Source organism: Phyllostomus hastatus, unplaced genomic scaffold (assembly GCF_019186645.2).
Source record: "Phyllostomus hastatus isolate PE091 unplaced genomic scaffold, TTU_PhHast_1.1 phas_contig_402, whole genome shotgun sequence".
Lineage (NCBI taxonomy): Eukaryota > Metazoa > Chordata > Mammalia > Chiroptera > Phyllostomidae > Phyllostomus > Phyllostomus hastatus.
This window is the reverse complement of record NW_025333873.1, coordinates 10,879,007-10,898,282: the sequence shown is the minus strand read 5'-3', so window position 1 is coordinate 10,898,282 and position 19,276 is coordinate 10,879,007.

Genomic DNA, 19,276 nt, shown 5'->3' with positions numbered 1-19,276 from the left:
CCTTGGTGACCCTGTCTCTCCAGTACTCACCTCCACTTCCTTTTGCCCTTTCTATAAACATCAGGCAGCTTTTAATGTCTGCTCCACTGTAATTTACTAGAGACCTGGACACTATTGAGAAATCAAATATCAATCACATAGAAGCTTATTAAATTATATGTATGTGTATAAACATACATTGATGTGGTGGTACCTTTAGATTTATATTTAGAAAGAGGGAGCTCTCTGTATGAAGGGTTGTTCAGCCACCTAGAAGGGTAAGGGATTGAGGATGGGGTGAGTTGATGCGAATCGATGGTGAAGATCTCAGAGGACTGAGCAAACTTGAGGAGCATCGACCATCTGGTAGAATCAGGGACAAACTAAAGGCCAGTGATCATGAAGAGACTCCAGAGTTCTTGAATATTTGTAACTTCAAGGTGCAAAGAGCAATTTAAAAAAATGCATGGCCCCTCGAGCTAATCTCCTAAATGCCTTAGGACCCTCATAGACATTCAGCAGTTGAGAGTTTCTGTGACACCTAATAACGCCAAGCAAGACAGGTATGTGCGAGGCTGGGTGTTCCAGGACTTGCACCTTTATAATCAGCACCCCGCTTTGCCAGCTCCATTATCCAGTCAACTGGTCCAGTGGGGTCCCAGGCCTTGGTCAGCTGGTGGGGTGCAGAAGTAATTCCCTTCCCCATGCAAGCTGTGGGTATGCTTGTCCTATGTTCAAACTGTTCTGATTGCTGCACACCTACTATGTGTCGGGGTGCTCTGCACACTTTCATTGAATTTTCATGTGAAGCCCCTCAAGAAAGTATTGTCATCCTCATGGTACAGTCAAGAAAACAGATTACGTAGGTCCGACCTCCAGCTGACAGTGATAGTGAGCGGTGGAACCAGGACCCGGCCGAGGGCGTGAGGCTGCCGCTTTCGTCCCCGGAGAGGCAGAAGCACCATGCGGTTACGAGTCTGGGTGTGGGAGTCAGACTCTCCCATCCTGGATTCTGGCTTTGCCGTGCGTCAGATACAGAATTCACCCAGGCACGTACTGTGAAGATTAAATAAAATGAAATGATGTAGGTAAGGCACTGAGCACTGGCCGTGGCCAAAACGGGCAATCAATGCATTTCCCATGATCAGTAATAATTGCTAGAAGCCTCACCTGAATTCTTTGGCCAATGGTCATAATATTTCAGGTGAGTGTGCCAGGGTCCTTGGGGCATCAGGGTCAGTCCGTGCACAGATTGAGAGGAAGAACACTTGTCACACGCCAGACTCTGTTCCAGTGTGCTCGTTTATTTACGAGGCCTCAGCCAGGAAGTGTCCGACTCGAGATTCTATCTCGGGCAGCTGGCTCAAGAGTCACACTCTTTACCCGCCACGCCGTGCTGCCTGTCCTTGCTTTTGTGTTTGCGGCCAAGTTCGGGACAAGAATAACCTTAGTGATTAGAAATCTAACTCGGACAGAGAACACGTGTCTCCCTCATTTGGAGTTAGCTCGGAAAGTGCCAGCCTTTTAAGGGATTGCTTCCCACGTCAGATTTTGAATGACACACATTTGTTCTGAACGATCGGCTTTGCAGAGCACGGATCACACAAATTATCTGTAGTAATGCGAACAAAAGCAAAATGTTAATTACATAGTTAGTTTTAAGAGCTGTAGTCTTTTAATGGCTTACAAAAAAAGCCTACCAGCTGAATTATTCTATTACAACTAATGCAAAAATTTCTAGAGAGGCACCTTGCAAAAGGAACGATTGTGTGGAGTGTCCACATTCATTTCAGCTCCCCACTGAGCTAGCTGCCTACTACTACTTTTACGCATCACAATGCTCAGCACAAACTCATGGTTACTTGTTGTGATTCTGCCCAGAGGTGAGGGCTGGGAGGTGCAGAGGTGTTCCCCAGCTGCCCAGGTTCCCAGAGCCGGACACAGAGAAATGGAGACGCAAAGTCGGAATCCCATGACTGTTAGCATTCTTTCTTTTTCACCCTGTTCCGGTGAGCAGACACAGGGCTGTTGAGATTAAAGCCCATGAATGCTCTTAGCCTGGACCCACGGTTTCCTCACTTTCATCTGTGACACAGAGCCCATGGCCAGCCACAGGCTGAAGACACTAAGACTCTCCCCAAAAGGTGGAGGAGTTCTCAACAATTGCAGCTTGGAGTCATTCAAGGTCAGAGTAGGCAGGATAATGGACATTCAGGTCAGTAAGGGATAGGAATGTCTCTGAGGGCAATAATGGGATCAGACACCCGTCATTAGAGTGTTGGAATTCAAGCCTGGCTCTGAATTGTGCATTGCCTTGCAGGAATCTCCTGTGCATTCTCTGCCAGGATGGAGAGCTGTTTTGGGCAGGCAAGAGTCTCGGAGCCCAGGTGGAGAAGCAGCTGCATCTGCGGAGCCAGGATGAGACGTTGTCATCAAGCTGGGCTCCGGGACCAGGTGGTGGGATGGGAGAGCAAAGGGCCATGGGATACACCCCTGTGACAAAGACTTGTAGAGAAGGTATCCTCCCCAAACAAGGCTGAGCAACAGAACTTTCTATGATAAGAGAAAGTTCTCTGTACCATCTGCTCTCATAGCTGATGGCCTCATGTGACTATGAAATATTTAATATGTGGTTAGTATGAATTAAGCACATGTTTTTACTGAACTATGGGACTGAATTGTTTACCTTACATAATTTTAGTGATCTAAAACGTAAACTTAAATTGTTATGTGTGGCTACTGACTACTGTAATGGATGGCACAGCTCTAGAAAGAAATCATGTTGTTCCTCTGAGAAATTTAAAATACTATAAACCCCTTTGGTCAGGAGCTACTGAGAAATCGTGCAGGTGACCAAGATATAGGACGGCAGAAACACCCCTCACAGGTTAGCAAGGCACTCATTGGTCCAGTGAGAATTCATCATATGATGGGTAAGACCTGGAAGAAAATATGTATTATAACAGCAGAAAGGAAAGCTATTTATCTCAAATAAATTCTGTAGGAAACCGTGTTATTCCAAAGCCCTGCTTGGGGTAATGACAGCTGCTGGGTGGAGTTTTTGTGGGCAGTGGTGCTGTGTTGGAGTGAGGAGAAAGCCATCGCTAAGGATAAAGATAAATTAATGTTTACTCCATTTGGGGGGAGGAAAGTCACCTCAAAAGAAGGACTTGATGAGTATTACCATCCCCTTAGATTATATGAGAGTCATTTACCACATGGTTAACTCTGAATTTTCAGGGTGTTTTGCTCATGAGCCCGAAAAGAGACGGGCAAACGCACACAAATCCTCCAGACGCTGAGAGGAAACTCCAGCCAGGGCTCTGACGACATTCAGTGTGGTCCTGGGCACAGCCACTGCCCCACCGAGCAGCGCTCCTGGCCACGGGCTGGTGATGAGCTGGCGAGGGACGCGGCGGCAGGGGGCGGCGGGGTGGAGGGTGGGCTTCTCTGTCCCCCACAAGGAGGTGTGCAGGAGCCGGTCTCCTTCACTGGAGACCCAGGAGTCCGAAGGTGCGAGAACTGGCTGCTGCCCTGTGGCTGGCGGCAGCGTTTCTGTAGGCTCGCCCCTCTGGGGGCTCCCTGCGTCCCCCGTGAGTCCTCCTCGGAAGAGAAGACCCTGGAGATGGTGTGCGTTCTCCTTCTCAGGAGATGGAGTAGATGTGGTTTAATATGCCTATTACAGCTTAATTTTCTAAATGATTTTATATCCCGGGGCAACCGTGGGGAAGGCATAATTTTATTATTATTAATTATTATTATATTATTACAGTTTTCCAGTCTGGCTCTTTGATGTTCACAAGTTCAGACAACACTCGATTTCCAAGCCAGATTTCATAACCTTAAACTACCTTTCTGCTTGGCCTACGTCCATGCAATTCTGTTTTAGATCTTCTTTACGTTTGGCTTCAGCAGTGAATGGGCTGTGTTGTTTGTTTTGCCACATGGCTTTAAGGCCTCAGGAGAAGACAGCCTTTTGGACGGTGTCTTCGTCGAAGCGCAGCTCCGCAGCCTGGGTGTCCGCGCTTGCCGGCAGCTGCCGGGTGGCTGAGCCCTGGGCTGCCTGTTGACTTCTGCCCCATCCTCGCCGCCAGCCTCGTGAGGGTGTGAGCTTCATACCTACCGTCTGGAGTCTCTGCTCCAACTAGAAAGTCCCCGTTCTACAATGTTCTACTATCTGGCTCCCGTAGTCACAACAATGAGCTCTACGCGTGTGTGGTATACCTTGAGATCAGTTGGGGAAACTATGCCGGGGAAAGCTTGCCAAGGTTCTTGAATGCCAGGCTAAGGGGTTTATGTCTTAGAGTGTCAAACTGTGGTGCATAAAGTGTGGTTCCTAGGACAACAGCAGCAGCTGACATGGCAACTTGTTCTGAATGCACAGTCCCAGGCCTCATCCAAGACCCACTGAGTCAGAGACTGTCGGCATGTGCTCACCAATGCCTGTTTTCACAAGCACTCAAGAGGACGGATGCCTGTTCAAGTTTAGAATCACTGGTGCAGGGAGTGGGGAGCTAAGTGAAGAGTGTGAGGTCGTGGAGTGTTTGTATTTGCATCTCAGCAAGGGCTCACCGGAACAGCAGAGGCAATGGAGCCAGTGGAGAGCAGTAAGCCAGCTGTATCGCCAGACTGTGAGCGAGGACCTGATGAGTGTCTGAGCCAGGGCGTGGCAATGCGGCTACAGCACACCGGGCTCGTCTGGAAGGTGTCAAGGAGGTGGAATTTACAGTGCTTGATCACCGGTTAATTATTGACCCTGAGGACAAGCAGTCTGGGGTGACAGCTCCCAGCCTTTGTCTTAAGAAGGTATTGATGCCATTGAACAAGACAGAAAACAAGAAGAAGAAAACCAAACCTTTTCCCTAGGATCCAGAGGAAGCCAGAGGACAAACATCCAACATCAGGTTGGATTTGTACGGCTCTGGCCCCTTGGCCAGCCCTGCAGAGGAAGGATGCTGTTGAAAGGCAGACAATAAAGTATCGACCACAATGTCCTGAGCACAATGGGGCATATTGAAACCACATGCCCCGTGAAGCCGAGTGCGCGTCGTGAGGGTCCTGTCATCACTTCTGTTGCGCACCTGTAGTTTCAGTGGTGAGTGAGTTGGCTGGGGAGATTCAGGCTGACGCTGAACACGGGCAGGAGTGTTTTGTGAGCACGCCAGCGCCGGGTGCTGGTTTTGTGGAATTTTGCATCCTCACCACGTTGCGTCAGCTCTTTGACATAAGCAATTTTGCTGTTCCTAAGGATGTGGTTTGGGTCGGGATCACATACATGTGTGCGCTGCCTGCTGTGGAGTTGGCTCTGGTCCCCGGTGACCTTGTGCATGACTGATGCCCATGGTGTCCCGTCCTGCCATGGAGAAGTGTCATTATTCTGTGTGGCGGTAGACTTCAAAAGGCTAGAGCATTTACAGCCATAGCATTTCCTAACAGAAAAAGACCTCAATGATAAGTAATGAGTCTGTTGACTTCGTAAATGAAAAAAAAAAAGAATGAAGGCCAGGGAACGAAGGGATTTGCCCCAGGCCAGGGATTCCATTCGGGGCAGAGTACTACGGGGTGCCTTTCTATGTTGCCTCTTCCTGGCCACCCCTTATTTCAGCTCACATCCTCCCCAATAACAGCACTACAGACGATCACGTATTGAGGGATTTTTTTATACCAGCAGGCACAGTGCTATGCATTTCCCGTGAATCATCTCATCCAATCCCCAGGCCAACGTTATGCGTCGGGGACTGATACTATTCCCAGGTGAGCGGCCGGGAGAACAGAGGCTGAGAAAGATCGAGTTCTCCCCCAAGTGAACACCATCAACGAGTAAGTGTCACACCTGGATTTCAAAGCCAGACGCTTGACTCTAGAGCCCACGGTCTCAACACGATGCTGTGTTGCTTCTCTCACTAGTGAAGCTTTCCTGAGCCCGGAGAAGCTGGCCTCTTCTGTGTGTGTTCCAGCTGCCCCTGTGCCTCCCTGTCTCACCACCCTTATCTCTCTCTGTTGTCATCTGTTGTCTCGTCTGCACTCCCAGAACTCCAGCACTCTCCTCTCGTCACAATTGTCATGTGTTGTCACTGGCTGTCTCCCAGCTGACTGTAAGCTCTGGGGGGAAGACACCCTGTCTGTCTTGATCACAGCTACACACATGCCCGACACCTAGTAAGTGCTCCACCAATACTCTCTGCAAGAACGACACATAGAGGAACAAGGCCTTTGCAAGGCCATCTCGATTCCTCCTCCAAAGCCCGCCACACTATTGCCATGCAGTGCGGACACTGTGAATGGTTTCTGGAAGCATGAATCAGAAGGAGGATTTTTCTTGGAACAAAGGGCAAGGTTGGTCACAAGTGGCTTCCGGAGGAGTCCGTACCTGCAGGCACAGCGGAGGCTGTTGATGCAGCAAGGAGAGTGTGCAGAATCCCAAGGACGCACCATGGTAGCTGCACCGTGTGGGGCACTGCGAATTCAGAGGCGCTGCCCACACCCTCCTGTCTTCCTCAGTCACACAGCACAGAGGCCACAGCCACTGTCCTCACTGTGAGGACTCTCTCCAGTGCCTGCACGTGGGGCCACCCTGAGAAAGTCAAGTGGATGCATGTAAAAAACACCTATAATCTTAGTTAACATTGATTAAGCACTTACTACAAACTGGTCACTCTGAGTGTTTCCCATGAGTTATATGTGTGTGCATATAAATATAATTATAAATATATAAATATAAATATTTATCTCAATGGATTGTGGAGGAACTGCAGTCCCAGGGGACGGACGTGCTGGGTTGTGGTGACATAGCTAACAGGTGGCAAACAGGACTTGAACCTGGCCTTCCACATCCATGCATATCACCACCACTGGGACGTCCCACCAACCATGGGTGAGATGCTGCAGCAGCACAGATACAGCTCACACACAGGCTCATCCTCAGGGAGCCCACATTTCTCTAACAACATAACAGGGACAAGGCTAGGTGCTTAATGAGTGGCGTGTCCATTATCAGCCGATTATAGTAGCGGAAACTTCCAGCCAGTGTTACCGGCAGAAGCCTGGGCAGAAGAAGCACAGAGGTCCATGGGTAGGTGGGAAGGGATGGCAGTCAGTCCCCCCCTCGCCCCTTGTAGGTGACCTCTGTCTCTTCCTCATCTGTTGTCCCTGAAGGATGGCTCAGAGTCCTGCCTCTATGAAACGTGTTCCAGATTACATAACGGCCCCTCGGAGATCCAGGGGATGTCTTTCCCTGGGAGAGGTGAGGGGGCTGGTAGGACTGAATCCAGAGCCAGAGGGTCACGGAGCTGGAAGTGGCCCTATGACGTCCATCCTCTGTCCTTTTGTCTCTCAGCCAGGCACTGGGGCTCAGGCTGTATGGGGAGCTATTTCTGGAACCAGGACAAGAAGCCAGAAAGGGCCTGGGCCTTGTCTGTCGGTGGAGGGCTTCACCTACTCAGCGGGCTGCCTTGCTGTGTGGTCCCAGCGAAGCCCTTTAAAGTCCTGGGCCTTTTGTCTGCGGAGACGGTGGTGATACTGCTGCCCCGCTCCTGCCAGCTGTTCATGGGAGTCAGGGGTTGAAAAGGGCGCGTTGGCCCCTCGGACGGGAAGGCGGTACCAGTGGGGCTCCCTACCAGATCTGAGGCCCCATGAAAGCCCCGCTGTGCTGACCGGCCCACTGGCCACCGCCTCATGCCCTCCTTTGCAGGTCCGAACTGGTGTCTGCCAGTGTGCAGGTGTGTCTGTAGACGTTTGATGGTCCTGGCCAGGGAATGACTTCTTTATAAACGGGCTTTGCACCGGACAGGAGGCCTGAACAACTTTGTCAGGGTCTCTCCACAGATTCTGTAGGCCGGACTCACTCTTCCCCCTCCTTTTGCTCCACCCACCCTGCAACCCCACCCTCTGTGACGAGCCATGTCATCCTAAGGGCGAGGTCTTCCTTGTACGGTGCACCCTGGGTGGGCATTGGCAGCCCCAACCTGTGATACTTACCAGGGGAATGTTGCTTGAAGAGCAGCCAGGAAGGCGGGGGCTGGCGGGGAGGTGGGGAACAGCGCGAGGTACTTTACATTAGGATCGGCAGTTGTTAAACATGATTCCGAGCCAAGGATACTTTGAAGCCATTTGACTGGTGAAGATATAGCAAGGCTCAGGATGGGGACGTGAGATAGCCACGCTGCACAGCCAGTGAGAAGTACGGAGCCCGTGGTCTTTATTTCGTTCTAGGACGCAAGCTGAGTGGAGACGCTCCCAAGACCACCGAGACAGGACCCTCTACAGTCTCCTCTCTGTTCTAGGAGGGTTCCCCGGGAGGAGACTATGGGTCCTTCCCCTGGTTGGCGCTTCAGTTCCTAGACCTGCTTTCTCTGTGACAAGCCGACCCCTGTGTTTCCTTCTCCCATCTCAGCTTTGCCCCAAAGCAGGCAGCCTTTTGTAGAGCACACGGGGTTGGTAGAATGAGTTCTACCTCCCAGTCGGTACAACTTCTGGCCAGTCTTGGTTCCTCCCTGGGCCTCAGTTTCCCCATAAGTGATGGGGAGGTTATTTTAGAATGATATGTTAGGATCTTTCCCTGTCTGACTTGATTTCATTGAATCTCTAGATACTCTCCCAGCCCTGAGACCCTGCCATTTCTCTCCTGGAGGCTTCATCCCTTCTGCCTAGCCTGTCTTAAAGTCTAGCGCCACCTTCTGGTGATTGGTTTCCTCCCCCGCCCCCCACCCCACCCCCGCCTTTTTTTTGTTTGTTTGTTTCCCTAGACTTGTGTGGGATTCTGTCCCTTCTCCAGAAACTAGACTGAACATCTGACGGCTGACTAGTCGCAGTCCCCTGAGTGTGGGCATCTCTCTGCCAAACTGGCAGGAAGGGTCGGGGGTTGGGTCTGGACTCAGTTTCCTTCCCTCAGGATGGTCCGTGCATCCGGGGAGCTGGCCACCGTGGCTCGGAGGCCAGAGCGTGGCAGCAGCTTAAAGTACATAATTCACAAGGGAGTTGTCTCATCCGGAAGCGAGGGCGCGAATAGATGAAGTCCATAGCACATTTACTTCTTTCCTTTCTTCTTGTTGTTTTTGTTTTTGTCTTTGGGGCCAAGAAGTGGACTTCCAAAAAACAAGTGGTCAAGTTTCAGAGGCTGCTCGTGGTTTCAGATTTTTTTTTCTTTGCTTTAGTTTGTTTTTTTCAAAAGCTGTATTTTGTTTTCTAAAACGCAAGAAAGAGGACATGAGAAGGGGTGTACGTTTGGAGTCTTTTCTCTCTGAGGAAAACACAAAAGGTTCCTCTGAGTACATGGCCTTTGTCTTAAAGGTGTAGTTTCCTAGCAGATCCCAGGGGTCATGGCCACGCTCCTCACACCCCCCCGCCCAGGCCTCTCCCCCTGCCTCCTGCACCTGTTGGCTCACTGTCTCTGAGAGGAGGCTCTGGCCTGGAGGAACCCGCTGCCCCGGAGCCCGGCAGGCGATGGGTGGCCATGAATGCCTGGATGTGCACTTAGTGTTTACTTGGGGATTTTTGCTGAATGAAGTCTGGCCTGGCAGACAGGAGAGCTCTCCCAGAACCAGGAGGCACTAAACACTCCGTGTGCTCTTTTAACCCTTCTCCTCTGCAGACCTCGGTTTCTTCCTCTGCCCGGAGGAAGTAGGACCCGGAGGTTCTCAAGACGTCTAATCTCTCTTCTACCCCGTTACTCTAGAACAGTGACTTTCAACCTTTTTCATCTCGTGGCACACATAAAATAATGACTAAAACTCTGCCACACACCAAAAAAAATGATAATTTTTGCCACTCTGACAAAAACTGGGTACAGTTTGATGTATGCACATTGGATGGCTATTGTTGTATTGGTTGTTGATATTTTTAAAAAATTACTATTTGACAATCAGAAGGAAAAGAGGTCAGCACCCCTGACTAAATAATCAGGTGTTGCACGCTTTAAAAATTCGTGCACCAGTGTGCTGCAGCACACCAGTGGAGAATTGGTGTTCTAGGGTATTAGGAATTAAGTGATAGTGGTTTTCTTTTTGACTCTGCCATTTGCCTGGTTAGCCAGGTAACCTCTCTGCCTCCTGAAGTGTTTATCGGCTCGAGGAGGGTCCTCTCAGAGCCCTTGAATATTGGAGTAGGGCAGGGATGTGCAGGAACTTGCGTCACCCCATCCGCAAGGACCATTTCCTGCCTCCGGGGATGTATAGGACGTGAGGTGCTGGTGCAGCGTGCTTGCTGTGGATGAAGTGGGCCGGCGCACCCGTGGGAGCCTGGGCCTGGATCCTGCTGGGGAAGTGCAGGGAAGGCAGACAGCCCGTGGAAGGCAGACAGCCCATGGAAGATACGCAATTCCCTGCTGAGAGTCCCTAACGGCTATAATGAAAATGAAGGACGTATCAACCATGTAAAGAAAAATATAAATGAAATTCCAAATTGTACATTGGCTTGCGTCTTTCCATCCAGGCTGGTGGTCTGTATTTGCCTTGTACCATGGGGCCCATGTGTGCACCTGCCCAGGCACACGTGTGTGTGTGTGTGTGTGTGTGTGTGTACGCACTGGACAGGAAGGGCTGCGCTGAACCAGGCTGGGAAGGGGTGCTCGGCTGCCAGGTCTTGGCCCCGTGGAAGCTGGCAAGCGCCCGCTGGTAGATCACTGGGGATTCTGTGGGCACAGGCTCCGTGTTCATTGGAAATATCATCGCCGTCTTTCGTTGGGAGCCAGAAGCCCAGAGTGGAGTCCGCTGGTGCCTGACTTAGCTTGTCCGGTGGTGAAATTAACACAATAAAACTCAGTTAACAGAGGTGCTACGGGTTTAATTAGTTCCTTAACAATTAAAGAAGAATTATGAGATCTTGAGCATCCCATCTTCAAAAGCAATTTGGGTGGATTGATGTCACCGTCTGACACCGCCAGAGTCGATTTGGGAAATCGCTCACGTTCCCTTGCTTCCGGGCAGGCCCCCGTGCTTTCCCACGGCCTCGGCAGGAGGTATTTCCAGGGCGCTTCTCTGAGGACTGCTCCAGAGCCTCGGGCTCAGTGGGCAGGGCGAGTCCTGCCTCGGGGGTCTGGGGCTTCTCCTCTGGAGGGCCTCCTCTGCCTCTGCTCCCATAACTGGGTGCCCCCATCGCCCCTTTACATTCTGCGGGCATGGAGCGAATAGAGGTGTTCAGCGACAGATTGTTCCTCTAACTTCCTGTGTCTCACGTGCCTCTCCTGAGCCTGCATTCGTTCAGCTGGTTGGTTGGCCTAGCGGCGGTGGTGCCCCATGGGAGGTGGTGGCTGAAGGCTGGGGGACGCAGGGAGGGGAGGGCTGCTGCATCGGGGGGCCCTTTGCTAGCTCGGCCTCTTAGTCGGCTGGTTCCCTCAGTCCCAGTGGAATCTCACTCACAAAGCCTCCTTTTGGCAAGAAGCTATCTATCTGCAGAACCCAGTTCCGCTGACCCCAAATTGGTGTCCTTCATACATACCCTTGTGCTGTGGTCCTCAGACCGGCGCCATCAGTGTCATCAGGGGGCTTATTAGGAGTGCTGAGTCTCAGGCCTCACCCGACCGAATCAGAACCTGCATTTGAGGAGGGTCCCCAGGCAGGCTGTGGGCTTTTGAGTGTATGAGGAGCACGGCGTTATACCTTTGTGACTCTTTCTTTGTCAGAGAGCCCGATCCGGGGACCAGGCTGGCTGTGGTTCTTGTTGCAAAAATGAAGTTTTTGCTCTTGCAGGTGGGCGTCGGGCAGCCTGTCTTGGGAGGAAGCCCTTGGGCCCCAGCCCTCTCGGGTGGCAACACGTTCCTTGAACCTTCCTGGGTGGTCCGATCTCAGCCTCGTGCCAGCCCGGCCAAGGCACCATGCTGCCCCGGCAGATGGCTCAAAGTGGGACGGGCAGAAGAAATGTACGTTTATCAAATTTGGGCTAAAAAGACCGTGATCCCCCAGCACAGGCTGTCAAACAGCTGTCACTCAGGAGCATATGGCCCAGCGGTGAGAGGGCAGGGACACAGCTAATCCCGCTCTTACAGAGATTAGCTGTGACGAGTCATAAGTGAAGAACGTTGCGCCTGTCACCGGGGTGCCGCCTGGGAGGAGCTGGGGGAGGGCCTGCCCTGGGGTTTATTCCTCGATGCACCTCGCCGAGCACCCGGGCCCCTGTCTCTGAAGGAGACCCCAGAGTAAAACGACGTTGATAGAAACGACGCTAACAATGACAGCGATATTAATAAATCCACCATTTATCAATCACCAGCTACGTGTTTTAAGTAACACACTAAGTTCTTTATTTCACCTATTTCATTTACCCCGTGCAGTGACCTTCTCAGGGACTTTTTACTGTCTTCATTATGCGATGGTGGGTCCCCAGATGGTGGAAATGACGGTCTCCCCAGTTTCTGGGCAGGTCAGATCACACCTCCTGCCTTCATGGGCTCAGTTCACGTAAGGGGGATGCTGACGAGGGGTGACGCTTGCAAAGCCTGCCCAGAGGAGACGATGCCCATAGAGAGTGGCCTGAACGGAGCTTGCCTGCTCACACTGCCGAGCATCCAGCACTACAGCCAACGAGACGGGCGGGCCCCGTACAACGCAAGGCTCTCCTCGATTCAGCTGGCGTTCCACGTGCCTGCAGCCAGACCAGGAGAGATGTGATCCCTGGAGACCTTCCTTCCTGCACAAAGACCCGCATCTCAGCACGCCCTGGGTGGTGAGAAGCCTGCATGAGACGGAGATTCTAAGGGCTGAGGTTTTACTGAGCGTCTAGGGAAAGCCAAACACTCTGTGAGACGCCCACCCAAAGCGGGGTCGGCGTGTGTGGCCGTGACCCCTCTGCAGGTAGAGGGGCCCCGAGACCTCCGGGGGAAGGAGAGGTGAGCCGGTGGGTTCTGACCAAGTCACAGTGACCCAGCTTTGCCGCAAGCTCAAGATGACTCCAGATGGCTGGCTCTTCAAAAATGGTTTTCCGTCCTCAGCTGAGACGGTTATTTTTAATGGCCGTGTGTATTTCTCCCTCTGTCCAAGAACAAAATAGCAGGCTTGAAACACAGTCTCATTTAGCACCCCGAGTAGAGGGTGTGGTCGGATCAGAATGAGGGAGACAGTGCTGAATAGGGCATTAGACATCAAAGCATATTTAATTGTATTACCTTCTTGGAAAAAGATCGTGTAGGTCATCCTCTGCCAAATTTAGGAGCGTTTCTCTGAAGCTGTAGAGAGCTCTTGTTCACTATTTAATCCACGTGCATAGAGCACACCCACGTGTCAGGAGTGTGGACACAACAAAGACACGGGCCTCACCCTCAAGGGGCTCGGAAGTGAGAAGGGGCAAAGCCAGAGTCACGGGTTCATCATTCACAGTTTAAACTGTTACACAGAGATCCAAAGACGCATGATGTGCACTGTCTTGTAACGAGTGGGGGCATGCTGGTAGGCAGAACAGTGGCCCCCTAAAGCTGTCCACACACTACTACCCTGTGACTACGTTACCTTGCATGGCAAAAGAGACTTCACAGATGTCACTAAGCTAAGGATCTTGAGATGGAGAGATGGTTTTGGGTGATCTGAGTCGGCCCAATGTAATTACAAGGGTTCTTATAGATGAACCTTGTAATTCCAGGGGGAGGTCAGAGGATCAAAGTCAGGAGGAGATGTGATGATGGAACGGAGGTCAGAGTGAGGCAGGGCCACGAACCAAGTCGTGTGGAAGCTTCTGGAGGCTGGAAATGCAAGGACAGAAGGAACACAGCCCTGATACAACCTTGATTGTAGCTCAATGGGACACATTTTGTGCTTCTGGCCTCCAAAACTTTAAGGTAATAAGTCCGTGTCATTTTGAGCCACTAAATGTGTAACATTTTGTTATAGCAGCAAAAGGAACTTAATACAGGGCCCAGTCTGAGTCATGCAAGTGAGAGTGGCGAGGGGGTGTGTCCCCAGGTTGAGCGAGTGACCCAGTCACCGGTCACATACCTGCCCATCCCCAAGCGGTACAATCACTCCTTGTCGTCGTGTGTAGGGGAACAAACACAGAGTCATTTTTACCGCATTTGTGGGGGACATGGGGTACCATCGGGATATCGACACACCTGGGAGGTTGTGACAGGAGCAGACGTTGGTCCTCGGGAGTGTCTGGGCTCTTGTTCTGGTGAGCTCAGGGCCAGCGCGGAGCCCACAGGACGTCTCACCTGGGCAGGTGAGTCAGAAAAGACACCCTGGCAGAGAAGACGCCAGTGCTGTTTTGAGGGATGGCTGGGACTCAGCCAGACGATGGATGACAAGGACCATAGCATCACACAAACAGCACACAGACGTGCACACGGTTCTGCATGAAAGGAACATGAAGCATGAGGCTGAGACTCTAGAGAGGGACGCACCTGTCGGATCCCGGGGGTATCTGAGGCCACGATGAACAAATCCAATTTTAGCTCTTTTGGCAATAAGGACAAGCCAACAGAAAAGTTTAAACTCTGGTTAAAATAGTCACTCTGTGCTTCACAAAATATATTGGCCTATCAAGGTTAGGTTGGAGGGAGAGGAACCAAAGTCTACCTAGGGGAAGGGTTTTCCTGGACAAATGTTGTCACTCAGATGCTCTCGTCTCCCTTCGAGACTAGCATTTGCATAAAGCTCTTCCCTCGGATGCCCTGCTATTACGTTTTTAGTTACACAGGTGGACTTCTCCCTCAGGCCCCTTATCTCTCTAACATACTGAGGCCCTTACATTTTTCCGGTTTAGATCCTTGGTTTGGGCCTTAATGTAAGTCCCTGTGAATGATTAAAGAATCCAGGCTCGAGTGACCCCTGTCCTGGAGGCTGAAAAGATGCTGGAGATACTCTTCTCAAGCCTCTGTTGTCATGTGCCTGAAATTTCCAGGAGCTGGGGGGGTCTGGGTAAACCCTGGGGAACAGCCAACACGCGTCTGTTTTTCACAGTGTTCAGAATCAAGGATTCTGGAAGCTACAGATGGAGGAGACAAGTGTTGATTTGCTACAGAATTCTAGAACAGGTTACACAGCAGACTGTTAGTATTTTGAGAAGTCAGCGATGAGAAGGGTCAATTCATCAATTCGTCGAAAATAAGATCTTCCCTTCTATTCCCCAAACTCTAACGTGACTAGATTTGGGGTGGAAAAATCCAAAGAACACTTCTCCTTATCTTGCCAGCAACAAGGGCAAACAAAACATGTCTATTGTGAGCGGGGCGTGTGCTGGGCGTGGAGTGCTGGGCGTGGAGTAGAAGACAATTCCGAGAGCTGTCAGGAGTGGTCCTCAGCAAGTAGAGGGAGCGTTCTTGGGGGAAACCTTTGCTCGTCTCACTTAGGTGCCTGAAAAATGGTGGGTAACTATGCTTTGGAAGTGAGCCCAGGGAGACAGAGGGAGGGGAGGAAGGCAGAGAGATTTTACATAGGGCCCAAAGACTGGAAATGTTAAAAGAGTAGAAAGTATTTTATTCTGTGATCATATTATCACACAATATTAGCACTGGATCCTCTAGATGGTCCATTCACTTTAATGACATGTTTCTGAGAGACTATTGCACACCGAGCACTGTGCTGAGCATAAAGGATAGGAAACAGCCTTCTCTAACAGGTGTTTCCCTGGCAACTGGTCTCAAGGTAGAACAAGAAACAATGATAAACAGTAATTTGGTACCCGGCCCCTGTTCATACCAGTCAGATCGATGCTTCTGGTAGGCTCAGCGCTGCAACTTGCAAACGGATTTCTCAACAGCTCCTTGATGGCACCTCACTCTGAAAGGCATTTATTCTGCTGTTGTTATATTAAGATGTAGTTTTAAAATATCACAGCATTCGCTCTTTTTCAGACAAGTAAAGAAAATCATCAAGAGATTATCAAAAGTTCTACCAAATTCAGCCATATTAGGATATATAGCATCTTATTCTCAACACTAACACCTACACACATGATATTCTGCCCCTGGGGTGATAGTTTCAAGATTTCAAAATATTGTCAAGATATAACTTACTTGCAGAGCCGTTTGAAATAATGAAAATGATCTTACTTGTGTTACTATGATTTGAAGAAATATTTTAATCGGATCATCCATTTTAAATCTTGAATGAGTACCTCTTTTTTTTTTTTTTTTTAAAGATTTTATTCGTTTATTTTTAGAGGGGAAGGGAGGAAGATAGACAGAGAGAGAGAGAAACATCAATGTGCGGTTGCTGGGGGTTATAGCCTGCAACCCAGGTCTGTACCCTGGCTGGGAATCGAACCTGGGACACTTTGGTTCCCAGTCCGCGCTCAATCCACTGAGCTACGCCAGCCAGGGCTCTAATGAGTACCTCTTCCCTATACAACCAAATTCTTATTCAACATGAAAAGGCAGAATGACCACGGTTTCCACTATTTCCTCACATCCTGAACCAAGGTCAGGGGGCATACTGTTGACCTCCAGCTGCAGAGAAACAATGGCTGAGTGACACTCAGGTCTAACCTTTTACTTTTATGTGGTCATGTCCATCCTCGTGACACCCACAGTCAGACCTGTGCATACTGGAGACCTCCACAACAGCCCAGGAAGCCATCATTACCAGGAGGAACAGAAATCATTTGCCTGCGGTACTTTTTTCAGCAACAAATACAACGGAAAGACACTGGGCACTTGGCCCTGTCTCTGTGCTCTATGTGTACCGAGAGTCCGCTCACCAACTTCCTCTCATGGGGACAAGGACTGGTCTTCCCCATTGTATGGCCACTGATACTATCTATCACCCACCAGCGCGTTAGGTCTGGAAGAAAGTCTGCTACTCTCTCTTTTCTCTCCCTCAGCCTGAGCACCGTATTTGTCATGAACTTTGTGGGGGTTCTACAAACTTCTGGGCAACAGTGCAATTGTATTTGTTTTTGTGCTATGCAGATTTAACTTTGAATAATGCCCCTTTGGTTTTCTTCCCCCCCCTGCATTTAGTGATACTGTTCATGAGTTTCCTATAGAGTCGGTCTATCCAATTTGTTCTGAAATGTTCAGATTGCTTTTGTAGAAATGTCAACAAACTTTGATTAAAAAATGACTTTATGAGATTGTATGATTAATGTTTTTATTACAGTGCATTGGGAATTAAGGAGGAATGAATGTCCTAACCCCAAAACTCTGATCTCTGAATCTGTCCTTTCACTTAGGAGCCACATTTTCTTCTATTGGCTGCTTGTGGGAGCAGCCCGCTCCCCCATGTACGCAACATGGTTCTGTATTAGGTCCACAGCCATGTTCGCTCACTCACATGTGACCTTGCTCTGAGCTGTAATCTTTATTATTATCATCCCAACTTTTATACTTTTATGAACTCCTTTGAGCCATTGAGTCATACTCTTGGGATTTACAATGAACACAACAAAACCACAACACATATACACATTTCCTGACATATAGAGTAATACGCAATGAGGTAAAGAAAGGATAGCTGAAATATTCCATTAAAAGGATATCTTAGGTGAGCCGCTAACATAATCCTTATAGTACCTGTCAAATCTTTAAGCATACAATAGTTATCTAAAATCACATAATTTTTATGATTTGAAAGTTCACAATTATCTTTCATTTCAAATTCATAACATGCATGTGAACATGGCTGCCCAGTGTGTTTTCAGTTGAAACCATCACACCATCGGTAGACCATGTGCAAGACCACTGGGAAGGGTCAGGGACCTCTGGAGCACTCTTGGAGAAATTCCTCTCATGTGGCAACCCCAAGCTCAAATGTGAAGTCCTTGAACTTCCCCCAACCAGCAGTGTTTGTCTTCTGCACCCATCTGTGACCCTTCCACAATGAGGACGCTGGGATCAAGCTCAAAGAATTGTCCTCAGATTTTTTTTAATGTGTCTGGTGTTTTATGCATGCTCTTCTTCATGTGGCATGGTTTCCCCCTCCCACTGGTCCATATAAGAATATATGAGGAATGTCCATTTTCCACCTAGGGGGTACGGGTTATAAGGTCAAGAGCAGCATGGCCTCCTCCCTTCACATTCACAGGGAAACCCTGGTGTCCCTGTTGCAAAGGCCACTGGCCTTCATCACAGCCCCCTCTCAAAGACTGATTATAGCCCCGAGGTCTGGGCCAAAGGAAACTGCCAATGTCAGCACTTTGCAATGCACCACATGGTCTCTGCAACCTTGAGTATTCTCCCTGTCTGAGCTGTGTGCTGTCTGGTGGGGCTCCCTGGAGGACCCCTTCTCAACCTCCATACACTGCTGGGGACTAACAGGTGGCCCTTGCTCCTTATGGTCACAGCTGAGGGACCAGCCACCAAGAGTTTCATCATTGTTCGTCTGAGAGTTTCGTTGGTCCTTCCTGCACATAGAACCTTCTGAATCTATTCCATCAACTGTCCAGTCATCCCTGGACATGACCAAATTTTCAACGAGTCCTGGACTCTGGGATTCCACTCTGTGAGCCCGCAGTGCTCACAGAATCAAGCCCCAAGTCCTCCATGTAGCCTTCAAGGCTCTCCGCAATGAATGGCTGGCATCCAACCTCCCAGCACTGGGTGTGTTTCCCGCCCACACGGCCCCTGACTCCTTCTCATATGTGATGCCTTGTCAGGTCTCCAGACGTGTACCTCCAACCCCATCTGGCTCCTCCTTCTAGAACAAATGCACCTCTGCTGGCTCTCCCAGCACAGATACTGTCTCCTGTGTATGCTCCCCACAGATTCTTACCAGCGTGGCCTTTAAAGTCAGACAGACCTGAGTTCAAGTTCCAGATCTGCCTCTTACTCGCCATATGACTTCACATTTTTAATTAAACCCTTCCGTGATTGAATTTTTCCACCTGAAAAGTAGGGGCAAACATTCCTTTGCTGGAAGGACATTGTCAAAAATCAAGGCAGCCGTGGCTTCGAAGTGCCCAACATGGATATTATGCCTGATGCTCACTTCCTGGCTCTGTCTGTCCTCTGATTCCCTCAGCAGGTGGATTCTGTGTCTGTTTGGTGTCCATTTAATTTTCTCCATAATCCTTTCTACGTAAATTTGTCTTCTGCTTTAAGCTGTGAAATGTATAAGGCCAGGAAACATTTTCTTTGTTTCCTGGTCCCCCTTTGTGCCTAGTTTAGAGCGGGGGCTCCGCAAATGTCTGTTTATTGGAGCTGGGTCTTCTGTGAAGTTATATTTTTATATGCGCTATATATGTGTGTAATTGATGCATCCACCTTGGAAAGCAAGGAAAATGAATGCAGAATAGGGAGTTGCTATTTCAGCAAAAGGCATTATATATCTAGAATAACAGACTCCAACTTTTTTAGTATGCATGGCACTGTGCGGAGAACAGGGAGGGAGTCAGCTTCCTGTCTCGCAAGAGCAAAAGAAAAAACGAGGTGATGAGG